Below are 24060 nucleotides of genomic sequence, written 5' to 3'. Positions count from 1 at the left end.
CAAGGTTGATCCAGGTAGCAGAATACATCAGTTCTTTATTTCAATTGCAGAATAATTTTTCATTTTATGGATCTGCCACATTTTATTTATACATTCATCACCTAATTAATATTTGAGTTATTATCAATTTTTCTATTATAAATAATACTGCTGTAAATATCCTTGCACATGTTTTTATGTGAACGTATGCTTTCATTGATCTTGTGTTGATACTAAGGAGTGGAATTGGTGGATTATAAGGTAATTCAGTGTTTAAAATTGTCAGAAAATTTAAGACACTTTTCCCAAAGTGCTGTACCATTTTGCATTCCTCACAGGACCTTATGAAACTTCCAAATTTAAACATCTTTTAAGCTGCTTATTTTCCATCTTTTAAAATTATAATTATTCTTTTCTTTAAAGATAAGTTTCTGTTACCCAGGGTAGCATGTGCAATGGTGTAATCCTAGCTCACTGCAGCCTCAGATTCAAGGGATAATGCAAGTTTCCCACCTCAGCCTCTCAAGTATCTAGGACTACAAACAAGTGCACACCATTATGCCAAGCTAATTTTTAATTTTCATTATTATTCTTTTTTAGATACAAGATAGCACTATGTTGCCCAGGCTGGTTTCAGACTCCTGATCTCAAGTGATTCTCCAACCTCAGCTTCCCAAAGTGCTGTGATTACAGGCATCAACAACTGCACCTGTCCAATTACAATCCTTATATTGGCTGCAATAGATGCTGACATAATATTTATATAGGCTTCTGGACTATAAGCCAATTAAAACCTGCTGCATTATACATTACCTAACCTCATGTATTTCTTTATAGCAATGCATTAATGGCCTAACACAATACCATTACTGTGGATCTTCACTGTTGTGTTTAAACCATCATATTCAAATACAGTATCTTTAAATTGAAGCCTTATAAAATTTTCTAACCAGTTAACGACCAGTAGCTTCTATATATGAAGACAGAGCTATAGTTGTATAAATATTTATTTGATATATAAAGGTAAAGCTATAGTTGTGTAAATGTTTATTTGATATTAGGCATTTCACATTTATATATTTATGTATGTATGTATGTATGTATGTATTTTATTTATTTTTGAGATGGAGTCTCTCTTTGTTGCCCACACTGGAGTGGAGTGGTGCAATCTCAGCTCACTTCAACCTCCAACTCCCAAATTCAAGTGATTCTTCTGCTTCAGCCTCTTGAGTAGCTGAGACTACAGGTGCGTGCCAGCACACCTTGCTAATTTTTGTATTTTTAGTAGAGAAAGGGTTTCACCATGTTGACCAGGCTGGTCTTGAACTCTTGACCTCAAGTGACCCACTTGTCTTGGCCTCCCAAAGTGCCGGGATTATAGGTGTGAGTTATCATGCACAGCTCACATTTATGTGATATTATTTGTTTTTTGATATTTGATATCGGTTTCCTTACAATTACTTATTTAAAAATTTAGTTCAATATTTTAAATGTACCATATATCAATTTTAAAGCAATAAAATAGAGGCTAAAATGTTTTGGTTATAAAAGGCAGTATAAATGTATGAAATAAAATAATGACGAGGAAAGAATAAGAAATGGCATAATAACCCGATGGAGAGAACAGTTTTGATGTTGTTGTTGTTGTTGTTGGTTTGTTGGTTTCTTTAGATGGAGTCTTGCTCTGTCACTTAGGCTAGAGTGTAGTAGTGTGATCTCAGCTCACTGTCACCTCTGCCTCAGCCTCCTGAGTAGCTGGGATTGAAGGCACCTGCCACTGGGCCCAGCTAATTTGTATATGTTTAATAGAGACGAAGTATCACCATCTTGGCCAAGCAAGTCTCGAACTCCTGACTTCGTGATCCACTCACCTCAGCCTCCCAAAGTGCTGGGATTACAGACATGAGCCACAGTGCCTGGCCAAGAACAGGTATTATAGCTCAGCCATAACAGAGTTAATCTTAACTTTCTAATTTCAGTGTTTCACAAGATACAACTATTGTTTTATTTTTAAAATATAACCTAAAATAAATGGAAAATGATCAATGAAAGTAACTCACAATGATCGCTAACCATTTCTATTCAGAGCCCCTTGATACAAATTACTTAAAGTCAAACTGAATACATAAGGTACATGATAAATTCTTGCAGAAACAACAAAATCAATCACCTCTGATTATTTTGTCATTGAACGACCACATGTTTAAATAAATAGTTCTATGGTTTCCCCATCTAAACAGTTTGCTTCTTGAAATATGCATTATCTTAGTACAGTGTAGTAAGCACATGAAACCATATAAAGCCGTGTATAATAAGCACCAAATATCTATTAATTAATTGTACGTTGAAGTTTAGAAAATGTGAAACATTGGCAAGTAACTATATAATTATCCACTGGTAGGCATGATTTTAGAGATATACAAGGAAATGACATTCTGTGGGGCAAGCTTTATTCCTCAGTGAGAATGGGAAATGGTCAGGAGAAAATGAAATAGTAACCTGGCCTCATCATTACCCTTTCATCATTATCCAGCCCTAGGCTTATTAAGGCGGCACAGCATGTTGGTTAAGCATATAGTCTTCAGAACTATAGAATCAAAGATAAAATTTTCAATCTGCCAGATTCTCAGTTTATGATCTTAAACTGCAAGAGCCTCTGTTTATTCCTCTATAAAATGAGTATAAAATTAAACCCCACTAACAGGAGTGCTTATAGAATTAAACAGTTACAATGTTTGACACAAAGAGCTAGTAAAATATAGACATTATCATTTTTCTGTCCATACACTATGTTATGTTTTACTCATGTTATTGTAGCATTAATATTAATTTACACTTTGTATAGTTTTCTCAGCATTTTTACGTAGCTAAGTGCCTAACATTACATGACAACCTCTCAAAACTAAACTAGTGATGCTTACACATTAAGATATATCTAAATTATTTTGAGGAAACATTAAAGCATAGAGTAGAAATCTATGTTTTAATGTTCCCCCAAAATAATTTGGATATATGATATAAGTTTATGATTCAATGGGTCTGAGTGAGGCCTGTATATTTTATTAAAAAAAAAATTTCTAGGTGATAGTTATTTGGCTCACCCAGGACCCACACTTGAGAATCACTGCTCTAAATAATAGAATAAATAAATTGCTATATTTGAAATATTAACTTTCCAAGTCCAAAATTGAACACTCTCCTTTTTTTGTATGCATATGGATTTGTTTCTATCCTCAAACGTGAAAAGTTTGCTCAGACTTCCTCTTTTTTCTTTACCCTGACTGTAGAACCATATCTGGAAGTTTTAAAATTCACCATCTCTTTCTTTACAATATCTGTTTGAGGACATCCTCAACATACTGCCAGTGAAAATATCCAACAATTTTATAGTACTTACCATGTGCCAAAAACTCTTCTGGACACTTTACATGAGTCACTAATGTAAGTGTCGACTAATCTGATGTGATAAACACCAATGTTGTCATTATTGTTTTACCTGTTTGGAAATAGACAAAATTTATTAGATTAATTGCCTAAGTTCACACAGTTCATAAATAACAGAAAATAAATCTGAACTCAGGCAGTCAGCTTCCAGAGCACATTTTTTTTAGATATATTACAAAATATCTGAATTTATAATGTTGATCTAAATTATTGTATGCCACCTATTCTTCCATATTTATTTTACTTACTTAATATAACAATTGGATTAGGAAATGATGATGTAAAGGCTAATTTATTTGAAATATACTTAGCAACTCTTCATAATATAGATTCACTTTTCAGCAACTTCTATTTGGAGTTTCAATATATTTGTTACATATGTAGGTATATTTTTATGTTGTTATGTATTTGCCAGAAAACATCAAAGCCTAGCAGATTAAATATACATTGTTAAAGGCTGAAAGACTACTGTAACATTTTTATTGTAACTATAATTAGTAAATTTAAAAAGATTATTATGCCAAAATATATACTGCATATCTTAAAATAGAACTCAGTAAACATCCCCATTTTTCTATCAGGAAAAATAGGAGAAAGCAAAGAGTGACAGATATTAATTTTATTTACTACTAAGTCTAATGTGGAGGTTACAAGTATACTACCAACCAAATCATTCTACTAACTGAATCTCTGAATCAAAATAGATTTAGTACTCATGATATAACTGAATGAGGGCATTTCTCATCACCTTCAAGCTCAGAGCTCACCCTTTGGGCAAACTATGCCTAAGGAAAAGAAGGGCATTGCAGCATTAAGCATTGCTTTTTAATCATTTTCAAGTTTTCCTTTGTGAAATTAGTTTAAGGGAGTCGGAATGAGAAGAAAACATGGGGGAAAAGCTTCTTTTATTTTTGTTTTTATTTCTTTTTGAGACAGAGTCTTGCTCTGTCACGTAGGCAGTGGTGCAATCATGACTCATTTCAGCTTGAATCACCTTGCCCCAAGAAATACTCCTGCCTCAGCCTACCAAATACCTGGGACCACATGCACAAGCAACCACACCTGCCTATGTTTTATTTTTATTTTATTTATTTTTTTATGAGGCGGAGTCTTACTCTGTCCTCCAAGCTGGAGTGCAGAGGCACGATCTTGTCTCACAGCAACCTGTGCCTCCTGGGTTCAAGTGATTCTCCTGCATCAGCCTCCTGAGCAGCTGGTACTACATGCACGTGCCACCACGCCCAGCGAATTTTTTGTATTTTTAGTAGAGACAGGGTTTCACCGTCAGCCAGAATGGTCTCCTGACCTTATGTTCCACCCACCTCAGCCTCCCAAAGTGCTGGAATTATAGGCGTGAGCCACCATGGCTGGCCTTTTAATTTATTTTTTTTAAAAATTTGTTGAGATAGGTCTTCCTTTGTTGCCCAGGCTGGTCTTGAACTCCTGGGCTCAATTGATCCTTTTGCCTCAGCCTCCCAAGATGTTGGGATTACAGGTGTGAGCCACTTTGCTCAACTAAGAAAAACTTCTGGACATTGCCTGGGCAATGATTTATTGGATATGACACCAAAAGCACAGGTCACAAAAGCAGATATAGGTGGGTGGGACTACATCAACATAAATAGCTGCTGCACAGCAAAGGAAACAAACAGCAAAATGAAAAGACAATCCAAGGAATGGGAAAGAATAACTGCAAACTGTATGTCGAATAAGGGGTTAATTTCCAAAATAAGGAATTCACACAAATTAATTAACTAATAACTTGATTAAAAATGGGCAAAAACTTGCATGGACATTTCTCAAAAGAAGATATACAAATAGCCAACAGGTATATGAAAAAATACTCACCATAATTAACTATCAGTAAAACACAAATTAAACCCAAAATGAGATTCACGTCACACCTAGAATGACTATCAGGAAAACAAAAGATTATAAGTTTTGGTGAAGATTTGGAGAACAATATGCTTGCACACTATTGGTGGGAATGTAAATTAGTACAGCCACTATGGAAACAGTGAGGAGGTTTCCCAAAAAATTAGAAATAAAACTATCATATGACCTCACAATCTCACCACGGGGAATACATTCAAAATAGTCATTTTGAGAGACAGATATCTGCACGTCCATATTTATTGCAGCATTATTGACGGTAGCCAAGATATGAAATCAAACTAAGTGTCCATCAATGGATGAATAAAAAAAATGTGTATATACACACACACACAAATCAGTGACAAAAAAATTAGCTAGCTTTAGTCATTCCACAATGTATATACACTTCCAAACATCATGTTGTACATGATACATGTAATTTTATAAATTCACTAATAACAGGCACACACACATGCATGCACACACTCGCATGCATACACACAAAGACACAAAGAAAGTTTGGGAGGCATTGTCTATGCCCTTGATTGTGGTTTCAGCATACATCCACACTCATCAAATAGTACAAATTAACTATGTGCAGATCTTTTTCTGTCAATTACACTTCGAGAACACTGATAAAAAAAAAAAAAAAAAAAGATGGGAATTCTTACTACTTGAAAAGATTAGTTAGGAAGAGAGACTAAGTAATGTTTCTATGATTATTCTACAACTGTTTTCTTCATAACCCATTGGGCTTAATTATTAGGACCATGATCTACCAAAAATGAGGTCATCCCCTTTCTTATAAGTGATTAAAATTTGTCACACAAGTTTTTCTGAGACAACTACTGTCAAACCAACCCTTCCTCCTTTGGGACCGCTGGAAAATGGTTAATGTTTTGCTATCTGGGGCTCTGAAATAGATCTGAATAATATTCTAATTAACTTTTATGCCAAACCTACTCTCCTCCAAGGCTAACAATCTATTTTCTATTTAATTATCCATCCAAAATTAGGTTTAAGCAGATTACATAACATAGCCTATCAGGGGTTATTCAATGAGCTTAAATTTCATTAAGAAATCTAATAATAAAATTCATAAGGGCATTTAAAAAATACCAACATCGTAGACATATTATAAATTTGAATATAAACCCCTGAGTGGTATGAACTTTCCAGGGAAATATCAAAGTTCAAAGATTAAATCCTCCCACTAGTTAAATTTCAAAAGAATTCAAATTTCAAATAAAAATATCCTGACTTAGAGTGTCCTGAAAATCCAAAGGAGTTAAAATATGACCCAGTATTAAATTATTCTTTATCTTAGCCAAAATGGTTCTCCAAGTGTAGGTGGTGGTAGAATTCTGTCAGCTTGCATTCTGAAGTTGCATGTCTCTGCAAAAGGCCATGAAGTCTAGTATTTTGCTGAAGTTTATGTAGCTAGCATTTGCTTGCTTGACACAATAGCAATCTACTGAAGTTATCTACTAATTTGCCAAGCCTGTCCATGCAATCCTGCATTTCTACAAATGCCAGTATCTGTATTCATAGTGACTCACCAGTGGATAATCCCACTACAAACAGGAGTCAAAATGTCATGTGGTTTCTTCTTTGGTTAGAGCAGTTTAAAATCATCTAACTACTGAAACAGCCTGTCCAGCCACACATTGGCCAGCACAAATGGACAAATTTGAAATGCCTTGTCTGCATATGAAAATCCAAGATATCTATACCCTAAATCATCACAAGATTTTTACAAGTTATTTTGGTCTGTCATTACATTCCTTGGTTTACTTATTTCTGATCTCATTTATATCTGAAATCTTATATATTTATTTATTTGTTTCACTTTAGGTGCATACTATATCTGGCATTTCTACCCATGTTATCCCTCCCCAATCTCCCCATCCCCCGCTGTCTCTCCCCTACCCTCTCCAGCAATTACTGAGGAGTTTGTAGCAACCTAGACACAGTCCCCTCCTTAACCAAGGTGAGAAAAAATAAATACCTGATGACGATGTCAGTATTACTCTTATTGTTAATAATAGCATAATCATTCATGTGGCTTTGCAGATCAAAAACAGGTCTGCTAAGAGAACTCAAGATTGAAAAGGGTTTATCCATCTAGACGCAAGAGGCAATTTGGTGGCAGGGATCCCTATATAGTGGAGAAGTGACTATGCTGTGGAGGACAAGGGAAGGCTATCTTTCAATAGAGACACAGACATAGCTTAGCTGAAGATACCCAGTTTATTTTCTTGACTTTTTACAAAAAGCAAATAATCTCACCTTCTCTTAACTAGATTAAGGAAAGCCATAGGTCGAATAGTGGGTTTAGGTGGCAATACAGGTCAAGTGTGTAAACTTTAGTAAAATGATGAAAATTATATCCTCTGAAAAACTTATAAACTAGAATGTGCTAAAACTTCAGGTTTTAGATATTATTTAATGCAAAAGCAATTGTTAACTACATCAATTTTCTACATTTTAAAAGAAAATTTGTTAAACCATAGGCTAATTTATTTCATTAACTATGTTTATAAATCAATACAAGTATATGAAAAAAGTCAAGATTATATATTTAGTTTTACAAGTGGATCCCAACATAGAAACACTGATTAGTTTAATTTCTAGGAGGCAGAGGGGGGCTTGGCAAAATAGGGAATGTTGTTCACAACTTAAGCATAAATAATATATAAACATAATTTGATAATAAATGACTAACTCCATCTGGGAAGAAATGTTTACTTGTTTAACTGCCTTTGAAAGCCTAATGATTTTTATTGATATTTATGAAATCTTAAAAATTAATAGAAACCATTTTCCTTTTTATTTATGTTGTAAAATAAATATATTATTCTGTTTTAAATATATAATTATATGACCAAATGTTATGTTAGGTCTGCCTAAATAGTAGAAAAGTTCATTTGTATAGTGGACCATTGGAACTGAAGTGAACTTCAGAAATCATCCAACCCAGTCTTCTTAATTGGGATATGAGTGAAGTCTCACAGCAAAGTATGTGGCAATATTTAGATAATATTCTGTTCTTTTGACTTCATTTCACTATCTTTTTTTCTGTATTAAATTGTCTCTCACTTTTGAACTACTATTGCCATATTCAAGATAGTTTCAATTAGTTTTAGACAAATAACATTGAATGATTTGTTTGTGCATACTGATATTCTCAAATAGACTCAGTCTAGGGACAACTCTGGAGTCCTTATGAGTATTAGGAATTTGGCTGACAGTAAACACTATCACACACTTCAGTTACAGAAAATGAATTGAATCTTGTTATCTCTAAATGATACAGCTCAGGAAATCGTGATAGCCTGAGTCAATCAAGGCATTAATTTAATTTCAGCTTCAATGTAGATATAGTTAGTGTTGTCTTCAGAGGAAAAAAAGGCTGCAATCAAATTCATTTGTTGACATAAAATAATATTTTATAAAACAAGATGTCATACTGATAGAATAATTCTCATTTAAGAGAGCATATACAATTGAAAGTTAATGATGTGGCAACACATAATATAAGCAAGCAAGTCCCAGGTTATCATACAAACATGCAGAAGAATATGTACTATAACAGCTCTGGTCTAGATGAGAGATCAATATTCTTTTATTATTTCTATTTTCAGACTTGGAGGCTGACAACTCTCTGCTTCATTACACTCAAAAATACAGTATTAACAAGGAAACCTGATTTCTAAGACATTTTTATTAAATATGTCTACAATAAAATATGGCTTCTTTTTCAATGGTGTAATACACCACAACTTCAGGAACCAAAATGTATAAATGTGTGGCAGTATGTAATCGCTACTTCGTTAACACATTCAATCAACAATTATTTACTGAGTACCGCATCAGTCAATGTCCAGAAACAAGACAAGACAACAAGGAAACAAGAATCATTCTAAGTATTTTATACAGAAATATTGTGTACAGGGAATTGTGTAGTTGACACAAGAGCTGAGAAGACCAATAGGAGATGATGAAGTAACATAAAGAATAGCAGCTGGAAGGACAAATACCACACAGAGTAGGGCAGATATAGGGAAAAATCCGTTTGAGAAGGCACTAGAGAATGAGGAATACCATGATTTCTTCCCTTTTCCTTCATTTCAGTCTTTCAACAGTGTTTCCCTTGGTTGAAACCACATGGTACCCATTGAGCAGAAGGACAGAGGAAATATAGTTTTCAGAACAGCAAGATATGAATTGGAATACAAATTGTGGAAACTGGCGCATGTGTCAACCATGTACCAAGCATCCTTCTGGGAGGCAGGAAATCAGCAATAAATAAAATTGACCTAAATCCTTGTTCTCAGGGAGGTTTATAAGTAGTACTTAATATCTGCATTACTCATAATTACTATAAATAGTCCAATATACTTTAAAAACACCAGTCCATTAAGCTTCATAAAATATTTACAGGAGAGTGTTATTGTAGCTCTCGTTTAGATAAGAAATAAAAAGATCAAGAGGTTAAATGGCCGAGGTCCCAGTGCTTGCAATGTCATAGACAAGATTTAAACTGAGCATTCTGGCTCAGAGTACATTCTCTTTAATCCTGTTCCATTCTATATTTTAATGTCTTATACTTTCTATCTTTTCTTTATATCATAAATACTAATAATTACAATTATAACTTGAGAACATTTTTTAAAAGTTTTAAAATTTTTATATACAAATATATAAAATCTTGAATAGAAAGCATAAATTTGTCCTCTATTGCAAAAATGCAAACATTTTCTTTGCTTCTTGGACATGATCTTTCTTTGTATAATTCGAAAATAACTGTATGGCCTGCATGATTAATGTTTCATAAATGAATAATACATTTTTTGAGATGAGAATGTGTGACTTCTACAGAATGTTCCCAGGCCTCAGTTTTTAAGATTTTCAGTTAGTGAGACAGGGAATCAGAACCAGAAAACAATATAACTAAATTTCACATAGAGGTAGGGAACAGCATAAGGGCAGTTGGTACGTCTGAATATAACACGAATTTAGCTTGTTTTACAATTTCCTCATGGACACAGAAAATCACAGAAAGATACTAAAGATAATAGTAGGATTTTCTAAATAAATGAATGTGTTATCTCCATTACTTGCTACCAAGTAAGAGAAGAATTATTTCTGAGTCTATGTTGTGGTTTCCTATGTAAATGTGAAAGCATTTTTATAGGGATTAGGTTTTACCTCTTTCCCCCTTATGTTTCCAGCAGATCAGAGACATTTGTAGAAACATCATTTATTGTCCTGTATTTTATATAAAACAATAAAACAGAAGTGTCTCGTTATGAAAGTCTGAGGCACTGTGATTGTAGTTTTTGTCCTCTGTCTATAATTCTTATTTTTATATTTTCCCATTTTTATTTATTATTTTTAAGGAAGCAAGAATAACTGTGGCATGCCTCAAGTAGGTGGAACATTTGGCTTTAAACTATGCAGTTTCAGGTCATAATAACTGACTATATGATCTTTGATCTTTTTAACTTTAAAAGAATTCCTATAGCTTAAAACAATTTAAATGTGAACTGATGACTTTGTGGAATCCTTGCTGCCCTTTTAAAAATATGTATGAAATAAAAATTTCTGCCTAGCGCATAGAATACTGACATCATGTAATTATAGTCATGATAGGCAACAGCCCTTTAGTCAGAATACTATTAGAAAAGCCATACCTGTTCTAGAAGTAATTCGTTCTGCATGAATTATAGTATACAATGGGAGGCTTGGGTTTGCAGTTTGAGCTCTTTTTTTTTTTCCTACTCTGTTTCTTGGCTAATAGGTTTACCTTTAAAATTATGCACATCCAAAATTATTTCTTTTTCTAATTTTGCACTAGTTACAAAAATTAAATTTCTTAAAAATATTGAATTCCTAATCATCCACCTACAAATTGTTACATAAAATCCATTTTATAAAGTATGCAACTCTTAGTGAAACTCTTTTTTTTTTAATTTATTTATTGCATTTTAGGTTTTGGGGTACATGTGGAGAACATGCAAGATTCTTGCATAGGTACACATGTGGCAGTGTGATTTGCTGTCTTCCTCCCCATCACCTATATCTGGCATCTCTCCCCTTGCTATCTCTCCCCAACTCCCCACCCCCGACCGTCCCTCCCCTATTTCCCCCCAACAGACCCCACTGTGTAGTGCTCCCCTCCCTGTGTCCATGTGTTCTCATTGTTCAACACCCGTCTTTTGTTAATAGTAGGAGGAAGCTGAAGAGTGAAAAAGGGGAAAGAGGATTGCCAATTATAGTTGATTTGATATGAATATGAGGCTGCTTCTGTTTCCTGAAAACAAATAGGTAGGTTGGGCCTGCAATCCATAATCAAAAATTATTTAATGTAAAAATTATATAAATACATGCTTATATTTTAAATATTTGAGCATACATAATAATGCTTCTAAATAAAGTATGTGGTAAACTATTTCCTACAATTCTATAACAAAATTTCACTATTTATATGAACACAAATGATAATCTGTGGTGTAACTGTAAATACTGCTAAGAACAGAAAAAAACAAGCACATTATAGACCTTAAAGCCTTAACTACATGTTACCTATATAAGAAGCCATCCTTAGAGACTATGCATTTATTAAGATAACATGATCACCGAACTTAATTTTGAAATTGTCTTGAGAAACTTTAAGATCTATATAGAACTTAATGAATTGTTTGATGCAGGAAAATATTGTACTGTTTCTATAATGCAATGTCTATTTAGTGGTTATTACACATTAGAAACATTGTAAAAGTAAACATTAGGGAACATGTCTTGTATTACCCTGAAAATTTTATTGTGCAAAGTAAGGACATTTCCCATTAATGATTCAGTAAGGTACAGTAATATACATTCCCTTTATTTTTTATAACCAGAAGTGGCTACTGTCCTCAGGTTTAAACACATTAGGACCATACTCTGCTTTGCAATGCCAGGGTAGAGACTCTACCAACCACACTTCTGTTCTGCCAGCTGGCATGAAGTCTCTGGTCTGTGGTTTCTCTTTCCTGACTGGATCTTGACAGATCCAAACATAAATGCCGAAACCAATAAAATAATTTGGTCTAAATTTTATATGTTTTACTTATGTTTTCCACATGTTAAACTGGTTAATACATTTTAAAAATAACCTTAATTCCAGGATATTAAAAAAAAAAAACTATAACAAGAATTAGTTTACAAGAAAACAACAAAAAATTAATCAAACAATACTGTAATGCCTAATAGCTGCTAGTGAAAAAGCAAATTGTGTTGAAGGGAATGGTTAGTATTTAACAGTGCAGCTATTAACTATTTTCTTATTCTATCAGGCCGTTGATAATAATGTCAAATAGAATCTGATTCAGGTCATTTTATATATGGCCTTCATAGGAAGTTAATATTACGTTAGTGATGAATGCAACTATTACAGTTTACTATGACATTTGTGATTATAAGATCAAATATAAATTATGTAAACATGAGGTGTGATGAATGAATATAATTATGACAGTGAATAAAATAATTATGAGTTATTGAGTAAATTATAACTATAATGAGTTTTAAATACTGGGTTTGAAATTTCATTTATGTCACTAGATCAATGAGAAATAATATTAGAGATGCTGTAATTGAATAAGGTCATAAGACTTCTCCACCCAAACTATTTCAACAGAATAGCATATGGTTTTAAAAGAGATTTTCAAAGCCAGGCACAGGACCCTGAGGTGGGAAGACTGCTTGAGGTCAGAAGTCAGGGCCTCAGTGTGCTGTAAATAGCCCCTACGGTCAAACCTGGGCAACACAGCAAGACCCTTTCACTAAAAAATAAAATATAACAAAATAAAAGGAGACTTTTTTCCACAGATAGACCTAAGCAGCATTTAATATAATCCATGGTATCAAGTACTCCTAAGACCATCAAGACAGAGAAAAGATGTTCCCAAAACCAAGTAATTCATATAATATCAGGACCTTTTCTAAAGGCAGAATTTTAGTATATCTAACTGGATAGCAGACTATCAAATCTGAAACAATGAATATTTAAATATACAAAAATGTAGAAAGGATGACACCCTGAATTTTATCCTTATAAGTCTTTAATAATTAATCCTCATTCGGAAGGGGGGAAGGTTGTACATAACCCTTATAAAAACAATGGTATAACCTTACTGCTTTCCTTCCTCTTCCTTTCAGTGCAGTTTCGCTAATATCCCCTGGCAAAATAATTGAAATGCATCCTCTTGGTATTATATTAACCTGTATATTTTAGGATCCAACTTATACTCTTGTTCAAATATTATATTGCTTGAAATAAGTTTCTATGCCTATTTTCTTTGCAGCAACATAAAGTTATGAACTCAAATTTTTCTACAATGAGAATGATAGTAAATTTCTGAAGTGCAAGGGAGGGGGTGCTTAGGAATAGCTAGTAAAAGAGAGAAAAAAAAATTTCCATCTCCATAATAGAATAACACTGCTGCAAAAAATGTGCATATGGGTAGGTAATTGGACCAAACACACAGAGGGCAAAAAAGCTATTAAAATTTAGTTTAATTATCTGCATGGTTATTTGACTGAAAATCCTGCACCTGAGAGAAAACATCACAAACAATCATGTATTTTTGTGAAAGTCATTCAACTGACATTTGTATGGTACCTACTCTCTGCCACTTATTAAATATTTAAGTGCCTGAATATACATAATATTATTGTTCCACAATAATTATTATTACCATTTTACAGATGAAAAATCTCAAACAAATATATAATAAATAACAGTATTATAAATATTATATGCACACATGTATATGATATTTACATGTATGTATATATTAATTACATATTATTTGTAATTATTCTGTTTTTTTCTAAATACATATTTGATTGCAAAAGTTTTTGCAAGGAGAATAATATATACAGTTGAATAGAAAAGAGAATGTTCTGCAATCTTAGATTAACTTGTATAGCAAGCCAATTAAAACTTGTTTGCTTGAGATTAATGTTAAAGGGAGATAATTATCGTGAGCATCAGGGAAAAGAAGAATTACATTTTCAGGTCTATTGAAAAATATGCAGGCTTAATTAAACAAGACAGAAACTGGGCATTTTACAGCAAGCACCTATTATCTGTGTCCACCATGGTAAGGCATCCTCTCTATAATTTAGTAGTTTTCCACATTGTGAGATAGTCTTTTCTAAGGTGAAAATATAAGAATAAACATTTTCAGATTATTTGCTGCTAATATGCATATATGTTACCTAAGTGCCTCCAGTTTGAAACAAACCAATTAGGGTTTGAATTAAAACATGAGGCTTATAATTCAAAAATGTGCAACATGAGGATGTAGTTGCATATTCTAGCATTTGCTATTTTTTACGGTGGCAGACATGGTATTTATAACATGTTAATCATTTCACTATAGTTGGAAATGTAAGTTGTTTCCAAAAGTTTGATATATGTATATATAAATGTTTTGACATATATTTTGGTTAATAATTTTAAATATCTCTTAAGATAGATTCTCAGTGATTAATAACTATGGATATTGGCTCTTTAAATATTTCCATAAATGTTTTATTAACTGATGCAAATCTAACCAGCTCTGAATCTATTTTGCACATTGACTAACCTTCAAAGCCACCGAATATTATATCTTAAAGTGTCAATATAATGGGTGAAAATGTTGTTATATTAAATGCTTTTTTATTTCTTCATTGATTTTTCATTTGCCATGCATTCATTGATCATAATCCATGTGTCTATTCTGTTTTCTCTTTTCTGATGATGTTTTTCTGTTGTTGCATTTTAGGTTTTGGGGTGCATGTGATGAACATGGAAGATTGTTATGCATAGGTACACACATGGCAGTGTGATTTGCTGCTTTTCTCCCCATCTATATCTGGCATTTCTCCCCTTGCTATCTCTCCCCAGCTCCCCACCCCCTACTGTGTCTCCCCTATTTCCCCCCCGACAGACCCCAGTGTGCGATGCTCCCCTCCCAGTGTCCATGTGTTCTCATTGTTCAACACCCACCTATGAGTGAGAACATGTAGTGTTTGATTTTCTGTTCTTGTGTTAGTTTGCTGAGAATGATGGTTTCCAGGTTCATCCATGTCCCTACAAAGGACACGAACTCATTGTTTTTTATGGCAGCATAGTATTCCATGGTGTACATGTGCCACATTTTCCCTGTCCAGTCTATCATTGATGGGCATTTGGGTTGGTTCGAAGTCTGTGCTATTATAAACAGTGCTGCAATGAACATTTGTGTGCATGTGTCCTTATAGTAGAATGATTTATAATCCTTTGGATATATACCCAGTAATGGGATTGGTGGGTCAAATGGAATTTCTATTTCTATATCCTTGAGGAATCATCACACTGTCTTTCACTATGGTTGAACTAATTTACACTATTACCAACAATGTAAAAGCATTCCTAATACAAAAAAATTAGCTGGGCCTGGTGGCACACGACTGTAGTCCCAGCTACTCAGGAGGCTGAGGCAGGAGAATTGCTTGAACCTGGGAGGCGGAGGTTGCAGTGAGCCGAGGTAGAGCCACTGCACTCCAGCCTGGCACCTGGTGATGGAGTGAGATTCTGTCCCCCCCCCCTCAAAAAAAAAAGCATTCCTATTTCTCCACATCCTCTCCAGCATCTGTTGTCTCCAGATTTTTTAATGATTCAGCATTCCAACTGGTGTGACATAAAATCTCAATGTGGTTTTGATTTGCATCTCTCTAATAATCAGTGATGATGAGCATTTTTTCCTGTTTGTTGGCCTCATATATGTCTTCTTTTGAAAAGTGTCACTTCCTATCCTTTGCCACTTTTGAATGGGTTTGTTTGTTTTTTTTTCTTGTAAATCTGTTTAGTTCTTTGTAGATTTTGGATATAAGTCCTTTGTCAGATGGGTAGATTGCAAAAATGTTTTCCCATTCTGTTTGTTGCCGGTTCACTGTAATGATTGTTTTGCTGTGCAGAAGTGCTGCAGTTTAATTAGATCCCATTTGTCTATTTTGGCTTTTGTTGCTAATGCTTTTTGTGTTTTAGTCATGAAGTCCTTGCCTATGCCCATGCCCTGAATGGTTTTGTCTAGGTTTTCTTCTAGGGTTTTTATGGTATTAAGTCTTGTGTTTAAGTCTTTAATCCATCTGGAGTTAATTTTAGTTTAAGATGTCAGGAAGGGGTCCAGTTTCTGCTTTCTGCACATGGCTAGCCAGTTTTCCCAACACCATTTATTAAACAAGTAATCCTTTTCCCATAGCTTGTATTTGTCAGGTGTGTCAAAGATCAGATGGTTGTAGATGTGTGTGTTGCCTACGAGGCCTCTGTTCTGTTCCATTGGTCTGTATGTCCGTTTTGGTACCAGTACCATGCTTTTTGATTACTGTAGCCTTGTAGTATAGTTTGAAGTCAGGTAGCACGATGCCTCTAGCTTTTTTCTTTTTGCTTAGAATTGACTTGGCTACATGGGCTCTCTTTTAGTTTCATATGAAGTTTAAGGTGTTTTTTTCCAGTTCTGTGAAGAAGGTCATTGGTAGCTTGATGGAGATAGTGTTGAATCTATAAACTACTTTGGGCAGTATGGCCGTTTTCACATTATTGATTCTTCCTAACCATGAACATGGGATGTTTCTCCATCTATTTATGTCCTCTCTTATTTCATTGAGCAATGGTTTGTAGTTCTCCTTGAAGAGGCCCTTTACATCCGTTTTAGTTGTATTCCTAGGTATTTTCTTCTCTTTGTAGCAAATGCAAATGGCAGTTCATTGTTGATTTGGCTATCTTTAAGTCTGTTATTAGTGTATAGGAATGCGTGTGATTTTTGCACATTGATTTTTGTGTCCTGAGGCTTTGCTGAAGTTGCTTATCAGTTTAAGGAGACTTTGTGCTGAGACGATAAGATCTTCTAAATATACAATCATGTCATCTGCAAATAGAGACAATTTGACTTCCTCCTTTCCTAATTTAATATCCTTTATTTCTTTTTCTTGCCTGATTACTCTGGCTAGAACTTCCAATACTATATTGAATAGGAGTGGTGAGAGAGGGCATCCTTTACTAGTGCCAGATTTCAAAGGGAATCCTTCCAGTTTTTGCTCATTCAGTATGATATTGGCTATGGGTTTGTCATAAATAGCTTTCATTATTTTGAGATATATTCCATCGATACCTAGTTTATTGAGAGTTTTTAGCATAAAGGGCAATTGAATTTTGCCGAAGGCCTTCTCTGCATCTGTTGAGATAATGATGTGGTTTTCATCTTTGCTTCTTTTTATGTGGTGAATTATGTTTATAGATTTGTGTATGTTGAACCAGCCTTGCATCCCAGGGATGAAGCCTACTTGATTGTGAAGGATAAGCTTTTTGATGTGCTGTTGCAGTCGGTTTGCAAGTATTTTATTGAAGATTTTTGCATCTATTTTCATCATGGATTTTGGCCTGAAGTTTTCTTTTCTTGAGTCTCTGCCGGATTTTGGTATCAGGATGATATTGGTCTCATAAAATGATTTGGGAAGGATTCCTTCTTTTTGGATTGTTTGGAAAAGCTTCAGAAGGAGTGGTACCAGCTCCTCTTTATATGTATGGTAGATTTCGGCTTTGAACCCATCTGGACCTGGGTTTTTTTTTTATTGGTAAGCTACTAATTGCTGCCCCAACTTCAGCCCTTGTTATAGGTCTATTCAGGGTTTCAACTTCTTCCTGGTTTAGGCTTGGGAGGATGTAAGTGTCCTGGAATTTGTCTATTTCTTCCAGGTTTACTGGTTTATGTGCATAGAGTTGTTTGTAGTAATCTCTGATGGTGGTTTGTATTTCTGTGGAATCTGTGATGATATCCCCTTTATCGTTTTTTTATTGCATCTATTTGATTCTTCTCTCTTTCTTTTTTAATAATCTGGCTAGTGGTTTGTCTATTTTGTTGATCTTTTTGAAAAAGGAGCTCCCGGATTTATTGATTTTTTGAAGAGTTTTTTGTGTCTGTATCTCCTTCAGTTCTGCTCTGATCTTAGCTGTTTCTTGTCTTCCACTAGCTTTTGAGTGTTTTTGATCTTGCTCCTCTAGTTCTTTCAATTTTGATGATAGGGTTTTGATTTTAGATCTTTCCTTGCTTCTCCTGTGGACATTTATTGCTATAAATTTTCCTCTAGGTACTGCTTTAAATGTTTCCCAGAGATTCTGGTACGTTGTGTCTTCATTCTCATTGGTTTCAAAGAACAGCTTTATTTCTGCCTTCATTTCATGGTTTATCCAGTCAACATTTAAGAGCCAGTTGTTCAGTTTCCATGAAGTTGTGCATTTCTGAGTTAGTTTCTGAATTCTGAGTTCTAATTTGATTGCACTGTGATCTGAGAGACTCTTTGTTATGATATCTGTTTTTTGCATTTGCTGAAGAATGATTTACTTCCAACTATGTGGTCAATTTTAGAGTAGGTGTGATGTGGTGCTGAGAAGAATGTATATTCTGTGGATTTGGGGTGGAGAGTTCTGTAAATGTCTGTTAGGTTTGCTTGGTCCAGGTCTGAGTTCAAGTCCTGGATATCCTTGTTAATTTTTTTTTCTCATGGATCTGTCTAATATTAACAGTGGAGTGTTAAAATATCCCACTACTATTGTGTGGGAGTCTAAGTCTCTTTGTAGATGTCGCTTTATGTGTCTGGGTGCTCCTGCATTGGGTGTATATATATTTAAGATAGTTAGCTCTTCTTGTTGCATTGATCCTTTTACCATTATGTAATGCCCTTCTTTGTCTCTTTTGATCTTTGTTGGTTTAAAATCTATTTTATCAGAGACTAGGATTGCAGCTCCTGCTTTTCTTTTGCTCTCCATTTGCTTGGTAGATCTTCCTCCATCCCTTTATTTTGAGCCTATGTGTATCCTTGAATGTGAGATGGGTTTCCTGGATACAGCACACCAGTGAGTTTTGACTTTTTATCCAATTTGCCAGTCTGTGTCTTTTGATTGGGGCATCTAGCCCATTTACATTTAAGGTTAATATTGTTATATGTGAATTTGATCCTGCCATTTTGATACTAGCTTGTTGTTTTGCCCATTCGTTGATGCAGTGTCTTCATTGTGTCAATGCTCTTTACCATTTTGTACGTTTTTTGAGTGGCTGATACTGGTTGTTCCTTTCTATGTTTAGTGCTTCTTTTGGGAGCTCTTGTAAAGCAGGCCTGGTGGTGATGAAATCTCTGAGAAATTGCTTGTTCATAAAAAATTTTATTTCTCCTTCGCTTATGAAGCTTAGTTTGGCTGGATATGAAATTCTAGGTTGAAAGGTCTTTTCTTTAAGGATATTGAATATTGGTCCCCACTCTATTCTGGCTTGTAGGGTTTCTGCTAAGAGATAGCTGTGACTCTGATGGGCTTCCCTTTGTGGGTAACCCGACCTTTCTCTCTGGCTGCCCTTAGCATTTTTTCCTTCATTTCAACCTGGTGAATCTTGCAATTATGTGCCTTGGGTTTACTCTTCTTGAGAAATATCTTTGTGGTGTTCTCTGTATTTCCTGTACCTGAATTTTGACCTGCATTGCTAGGTTGGAAAAGTTCTCCTGGATAATATCCTGAAAAGTGTTTTCCAGCTTGGATTCATTCTCTCTGTCACATTCAGGTACACTTATCAAAAGTAGGTAAGGTCTTTTCACATAATCCCATATTTCTTGGAGGTTTGTTCATTTCTTTTTACTCTTTTTGCTCTAATCTTGCCTTCTCATTTTATTTCATTGAGTTGATCTTCAATCTCTGATATCCTTTCTTCTGCTTGGTCAATTTGGCTATTGAAACTTGTGTATGCTTCGCAAAGTTCTCGTGTTGTGTTTTTCAGCTCCATCATTCATTTATATTCCTCTCTAAGCTGTTTATTCCTGTTAGCATTTCATCAAACCTTTTTTCAAGGTTCTAAGTTTCTTTGCATTGGGTTAGAACATGATCTTTTAGCTCAGAGAAGTCTGTTATTAACCACCTTCTAAAGCCTGTTTCTGTCAATGCATCAGACTCAGTCTCCATCCAGCCTTCTTCCCTTGCTAGTGAGGAGTTGTGATCCCTTGAAGGATGAGAGGCATTCTAGTTTTGGGTGTTTTCATCCTTTTTGCAGTGGTTTCTTCCCATCTTTGTGGATTTATCTACCTGTGATCTTTGTAGTTGTTGACTTTCAGATGGGGTCTCTGAGTGGACGTCCTGTTTGTTATAAAGTTATTTATTTCTGTTTCTTAGTTTTCCTTCTAATAGTCAGGTCCCTCTGCTGTAGGACTCCTGGAGGTCCACTCCAGACCGTGGTTGCCTGGGGATCACCTGCAGTGGCTGTAGAATAGTAAGGATTGCTGCCAGTTTATTCTTCTGTTATCTTTGTCCCAGAAGGTTATCCATCAGATGTCAGCCTGAACTCTCCTTTATGGGGTGTCTCTTTGTTTATATGGGGATCGGGGAGCTGCTTGAGGAGACAGTCAGTCCCTTATAGGATCTGAAGTGCTGAGCTGTGAGCTCCATTGTTCTGTTTAGAGCTTCTGGGCATGTACCTTTAAGTCTGCTGCAATGGAACTCATAACTGCCTTTTTTTCCCAGGTGCTCTGTCCTGGGAAGGTGGGGCTTTACTTATAATTTCCTGTCATTCTGCTGCCTTTTTTCAAAGATGCCCTGCCCAGTGAGGAGGTAGCCTAGTCACAGTCTACCAGCAGAGGCATTGCTGAGCTGCCGTGGGCTCTGCCCAGCTGCTGTGTGAACTTCATTGCAGTTTTGTTTATAGCAGTATAGTTAGAACTGCCTCACTAATGGCAGTCTGCCTCAGTAATGGCAGACAGCCTCGGTAATGGTGAACTACCTAGGTGATGGCAAACTGCCTCCGTAGTGGTGGACTGCCTCTGTAATGGCGGACACTCTTACCCCACAGAGCTGGACCATCCCAGGTCCAGCTGTGCTTACTGTGAAACTCTCAATCCAGAGTGTTTCAGATTGCTGGTCTTTGTGAGGGTGGAATCAGCCAAGCCAGATCACCTGGTTCCCTGTTTCAGCCCCCTTTTTTTCAGCTGAACAGGTGGCTCTATCTCCCAGGTGCTCCAGTTGCCGGTTGAAACAGCGCCCGGATTAGTGTGAGTTTTTGTGGGTCAACCCGCTGCAATGGCTGCACTGGAGACTTGTGGCACTTTTCTCCCAGGAATCTCCTGGTCTGTGGGCAGTAAAAATTCATTTGTAAATTGGTGATCACTCACCCTCTGTGTTTTCCCCAGGAACTGCAATCCAGAGCCATTCATAATCAGCCATCTTGGATCTGCCTTCCCTAATTTTTTCAATAAACTGTACGTTTTTAAATCTATTATATGATTAAAAAATCATTAGATAAGAAAACACATTCAAATGAAAAATAGCACTCACATTCCCTTTAGAAGTAAGATCTTCTGTACTTTGGATCTTCATCCAAGGATACTGAGGTAAAATTTTTCTTAAAATTTTCAGAAATTCTATTATCTGATCTAGAGCTCTTTTGTCTAGATGAAAATTTCTAGAGGTGACAAAAGTTTTGTGATCTTTAACAAAGGTATGTGCAGTTGATCCTTGATCTGAAATTTACTCAGAGATCAGTTTCTACTGGCAATGGCCAATATTTGTCCTTTGCTCTGAAGCTATTTTCTACTTCATAAGCTTTTTTTTTTTTTTCTTGCCTTCCACAGAGACTGTGAATAAGAAGAAGTTTTATTTTTGAAGAGAAAATTATTACATTTTTATATTTTCTCTAAATTCTCTTGAAAAATTGAGCACTTTTTAGCCCTTCTGGTTATTCCTATACTTTATTATCAACAGATATACAAATTTACTACTTATATTAAAAAAATAGTTTACACTCTCAACATTTTTTCTGTCAATATCTTTAGATAGATCAAGTTGGGGTAACCTTTTAATTTTTCATAATCCCTTGACTATTTTATTAATTATATTGTTTTATATAACTTGTGTCTCTTTCTTTCCAGCTCAAATAATAATTTCTAAAGTTCCCTTCATGCCTAACAATCTTCTCAAGGCATTTCCAGCTTCTGCCCACAATGTTGTCACAAAGTGTATTTATAATGTTAAGCTTTTTTCAAAAGCAACATTCCACTTAACATTAAAAAGTCTATTTCACTTTAATATTTTTTAATAGCAGGTAACTTCCAAATTTGGTGGTTTACACAATAACTATTTTATTCTGTAAGTCAGCAGAAGCCGAGCTGGTAGGTTGCTAAACAGATTTAGCTTGAGGCCTTTAAAGTGAGTCAAGTGAGAGATGGCTGGGCCTGCATACTGGGTCTGGATGTCTAGTGCCTGTATACTTCTTCATGTGGCCTCTCTCTACACATTGCATCTCAGCTTTCAAGACCTTAACAAGTGGTTTCTCTCTCTAGCAGAATAGCTTGAACTTCTTGCTTGGAAGCTTAATTTTCCATGCCAGGGAGAGTAGTCTGCCAAATCTTAACAACGGTGCTCAGTAGCCCCAAGACCACAGTTTGTCCATGTTCCACCGATCAAAACAGTCACAGACTCAGCTCTGAGTCAAAGAGAAGAGCATTTCCACTCTTGATTGTAGGTAGTGGCTGCCACATAGAGAGTAGTAGATAGATTTCACACTATCTTCAGAAACCCTCTAAGTGTGTGTGTTTGTGTTTGTGTGTGTGTGTGTGTGTGCATTATTTTATCATTTAAACAAAATTACATTGTTGAAACCAGACTTGTAAACTTTTTCTTATTTTCTTTGCATTTTAAGGGACCCATTCCCTGGCTCCCCAAAAATGACATGGCTACTAGAGATGAAGCAAGACGCTGTATAAACTAGAATGTTGTTTACCCCTTTGCAAAGTTTATCACTTTGGGGAGATTACTTTTATTAATCCAATTGGAACACCAAATTGGCATTTTCTGATTGTGACCACACAAGAGTTCTTAGCAGAATTTATAATATATTTTATCTTTGATTTAGGAGAGAAGCATGGGCTGGATGAACGACAGAATAAGATTGCCTTATTCTGAATAGATGAAACCAAAATTCTGGAAAAGAAGCCAGATCACTCAATATTACTAGTGATATAACAACTGCAGAGCTGGTATTTCTGGACAATGTAGAGTCTCAGAATAACTCACATCTTTCTATGTTCTCCATAAGACTACGAGCCCTCACCTTGACAGTCACACACATTTGACATTGACTGTTTCAAGTATATGGTCATGTGCTGCATAACAGTGTTTCAGTCAATGATAGACCATGTATACAATGCTGGAACTATAAGATTATATTATAATATATTTATATTTTCTATGTTTAGATATGTAAATACTTGTATTACATTGTATTACAATTGTTTACAGTATTTAGTACAATAATTGATGTACAGGCTTGTAGCCTAAGAGCAATTGGTCAAGCCATATAGCTTTGGTGTGTGGTAGGCTACTCCATCGAGGCTTGTAAGTACACTCCGATGTGGAGTGTGTAAATACACTCTGATATTTGTACAACGATGAAATCACCTAATGACACATTTCTCAGACAATATCTCCATTGTTGAGAAACACAGGCCTGTACTACTAAACTTTTAATGTTGTATAAATGGAGCAATATGTAACTATAATTAATTAGAAATGATAACTAAGGTTTCCATAATTTGGTAAACTATTCAGTTTAGAAATAATCTAGCAGTAAAATATAATGTTCACTTACTCCATCTTTCTTACTGATACTAAAATACTATTTTGTTTCTCTTTGAAAAGTTACATTTGCACTGTTT

The sequence above is a fragment of the Cebus imitator genome, unplaced genomic scaffold, assembly GCF_001604975.1.
Source record: "Cebus imitator isolate Cc_AM_T3 unplaced genomic scaffold, Cebus_imitator-1.0 Scaffold250, whole genome shotgun sequence".
In the NCBI taxonomy this organism is placed as follows: domain Eukaryota; kingdom Metazoa; phylum Chordata; class Mammalia; order Primates; family Cebidae; genus Cebus; species Cebus imitator.
This window is presented reverse-complemented; position numbering follows the sequence as displayed.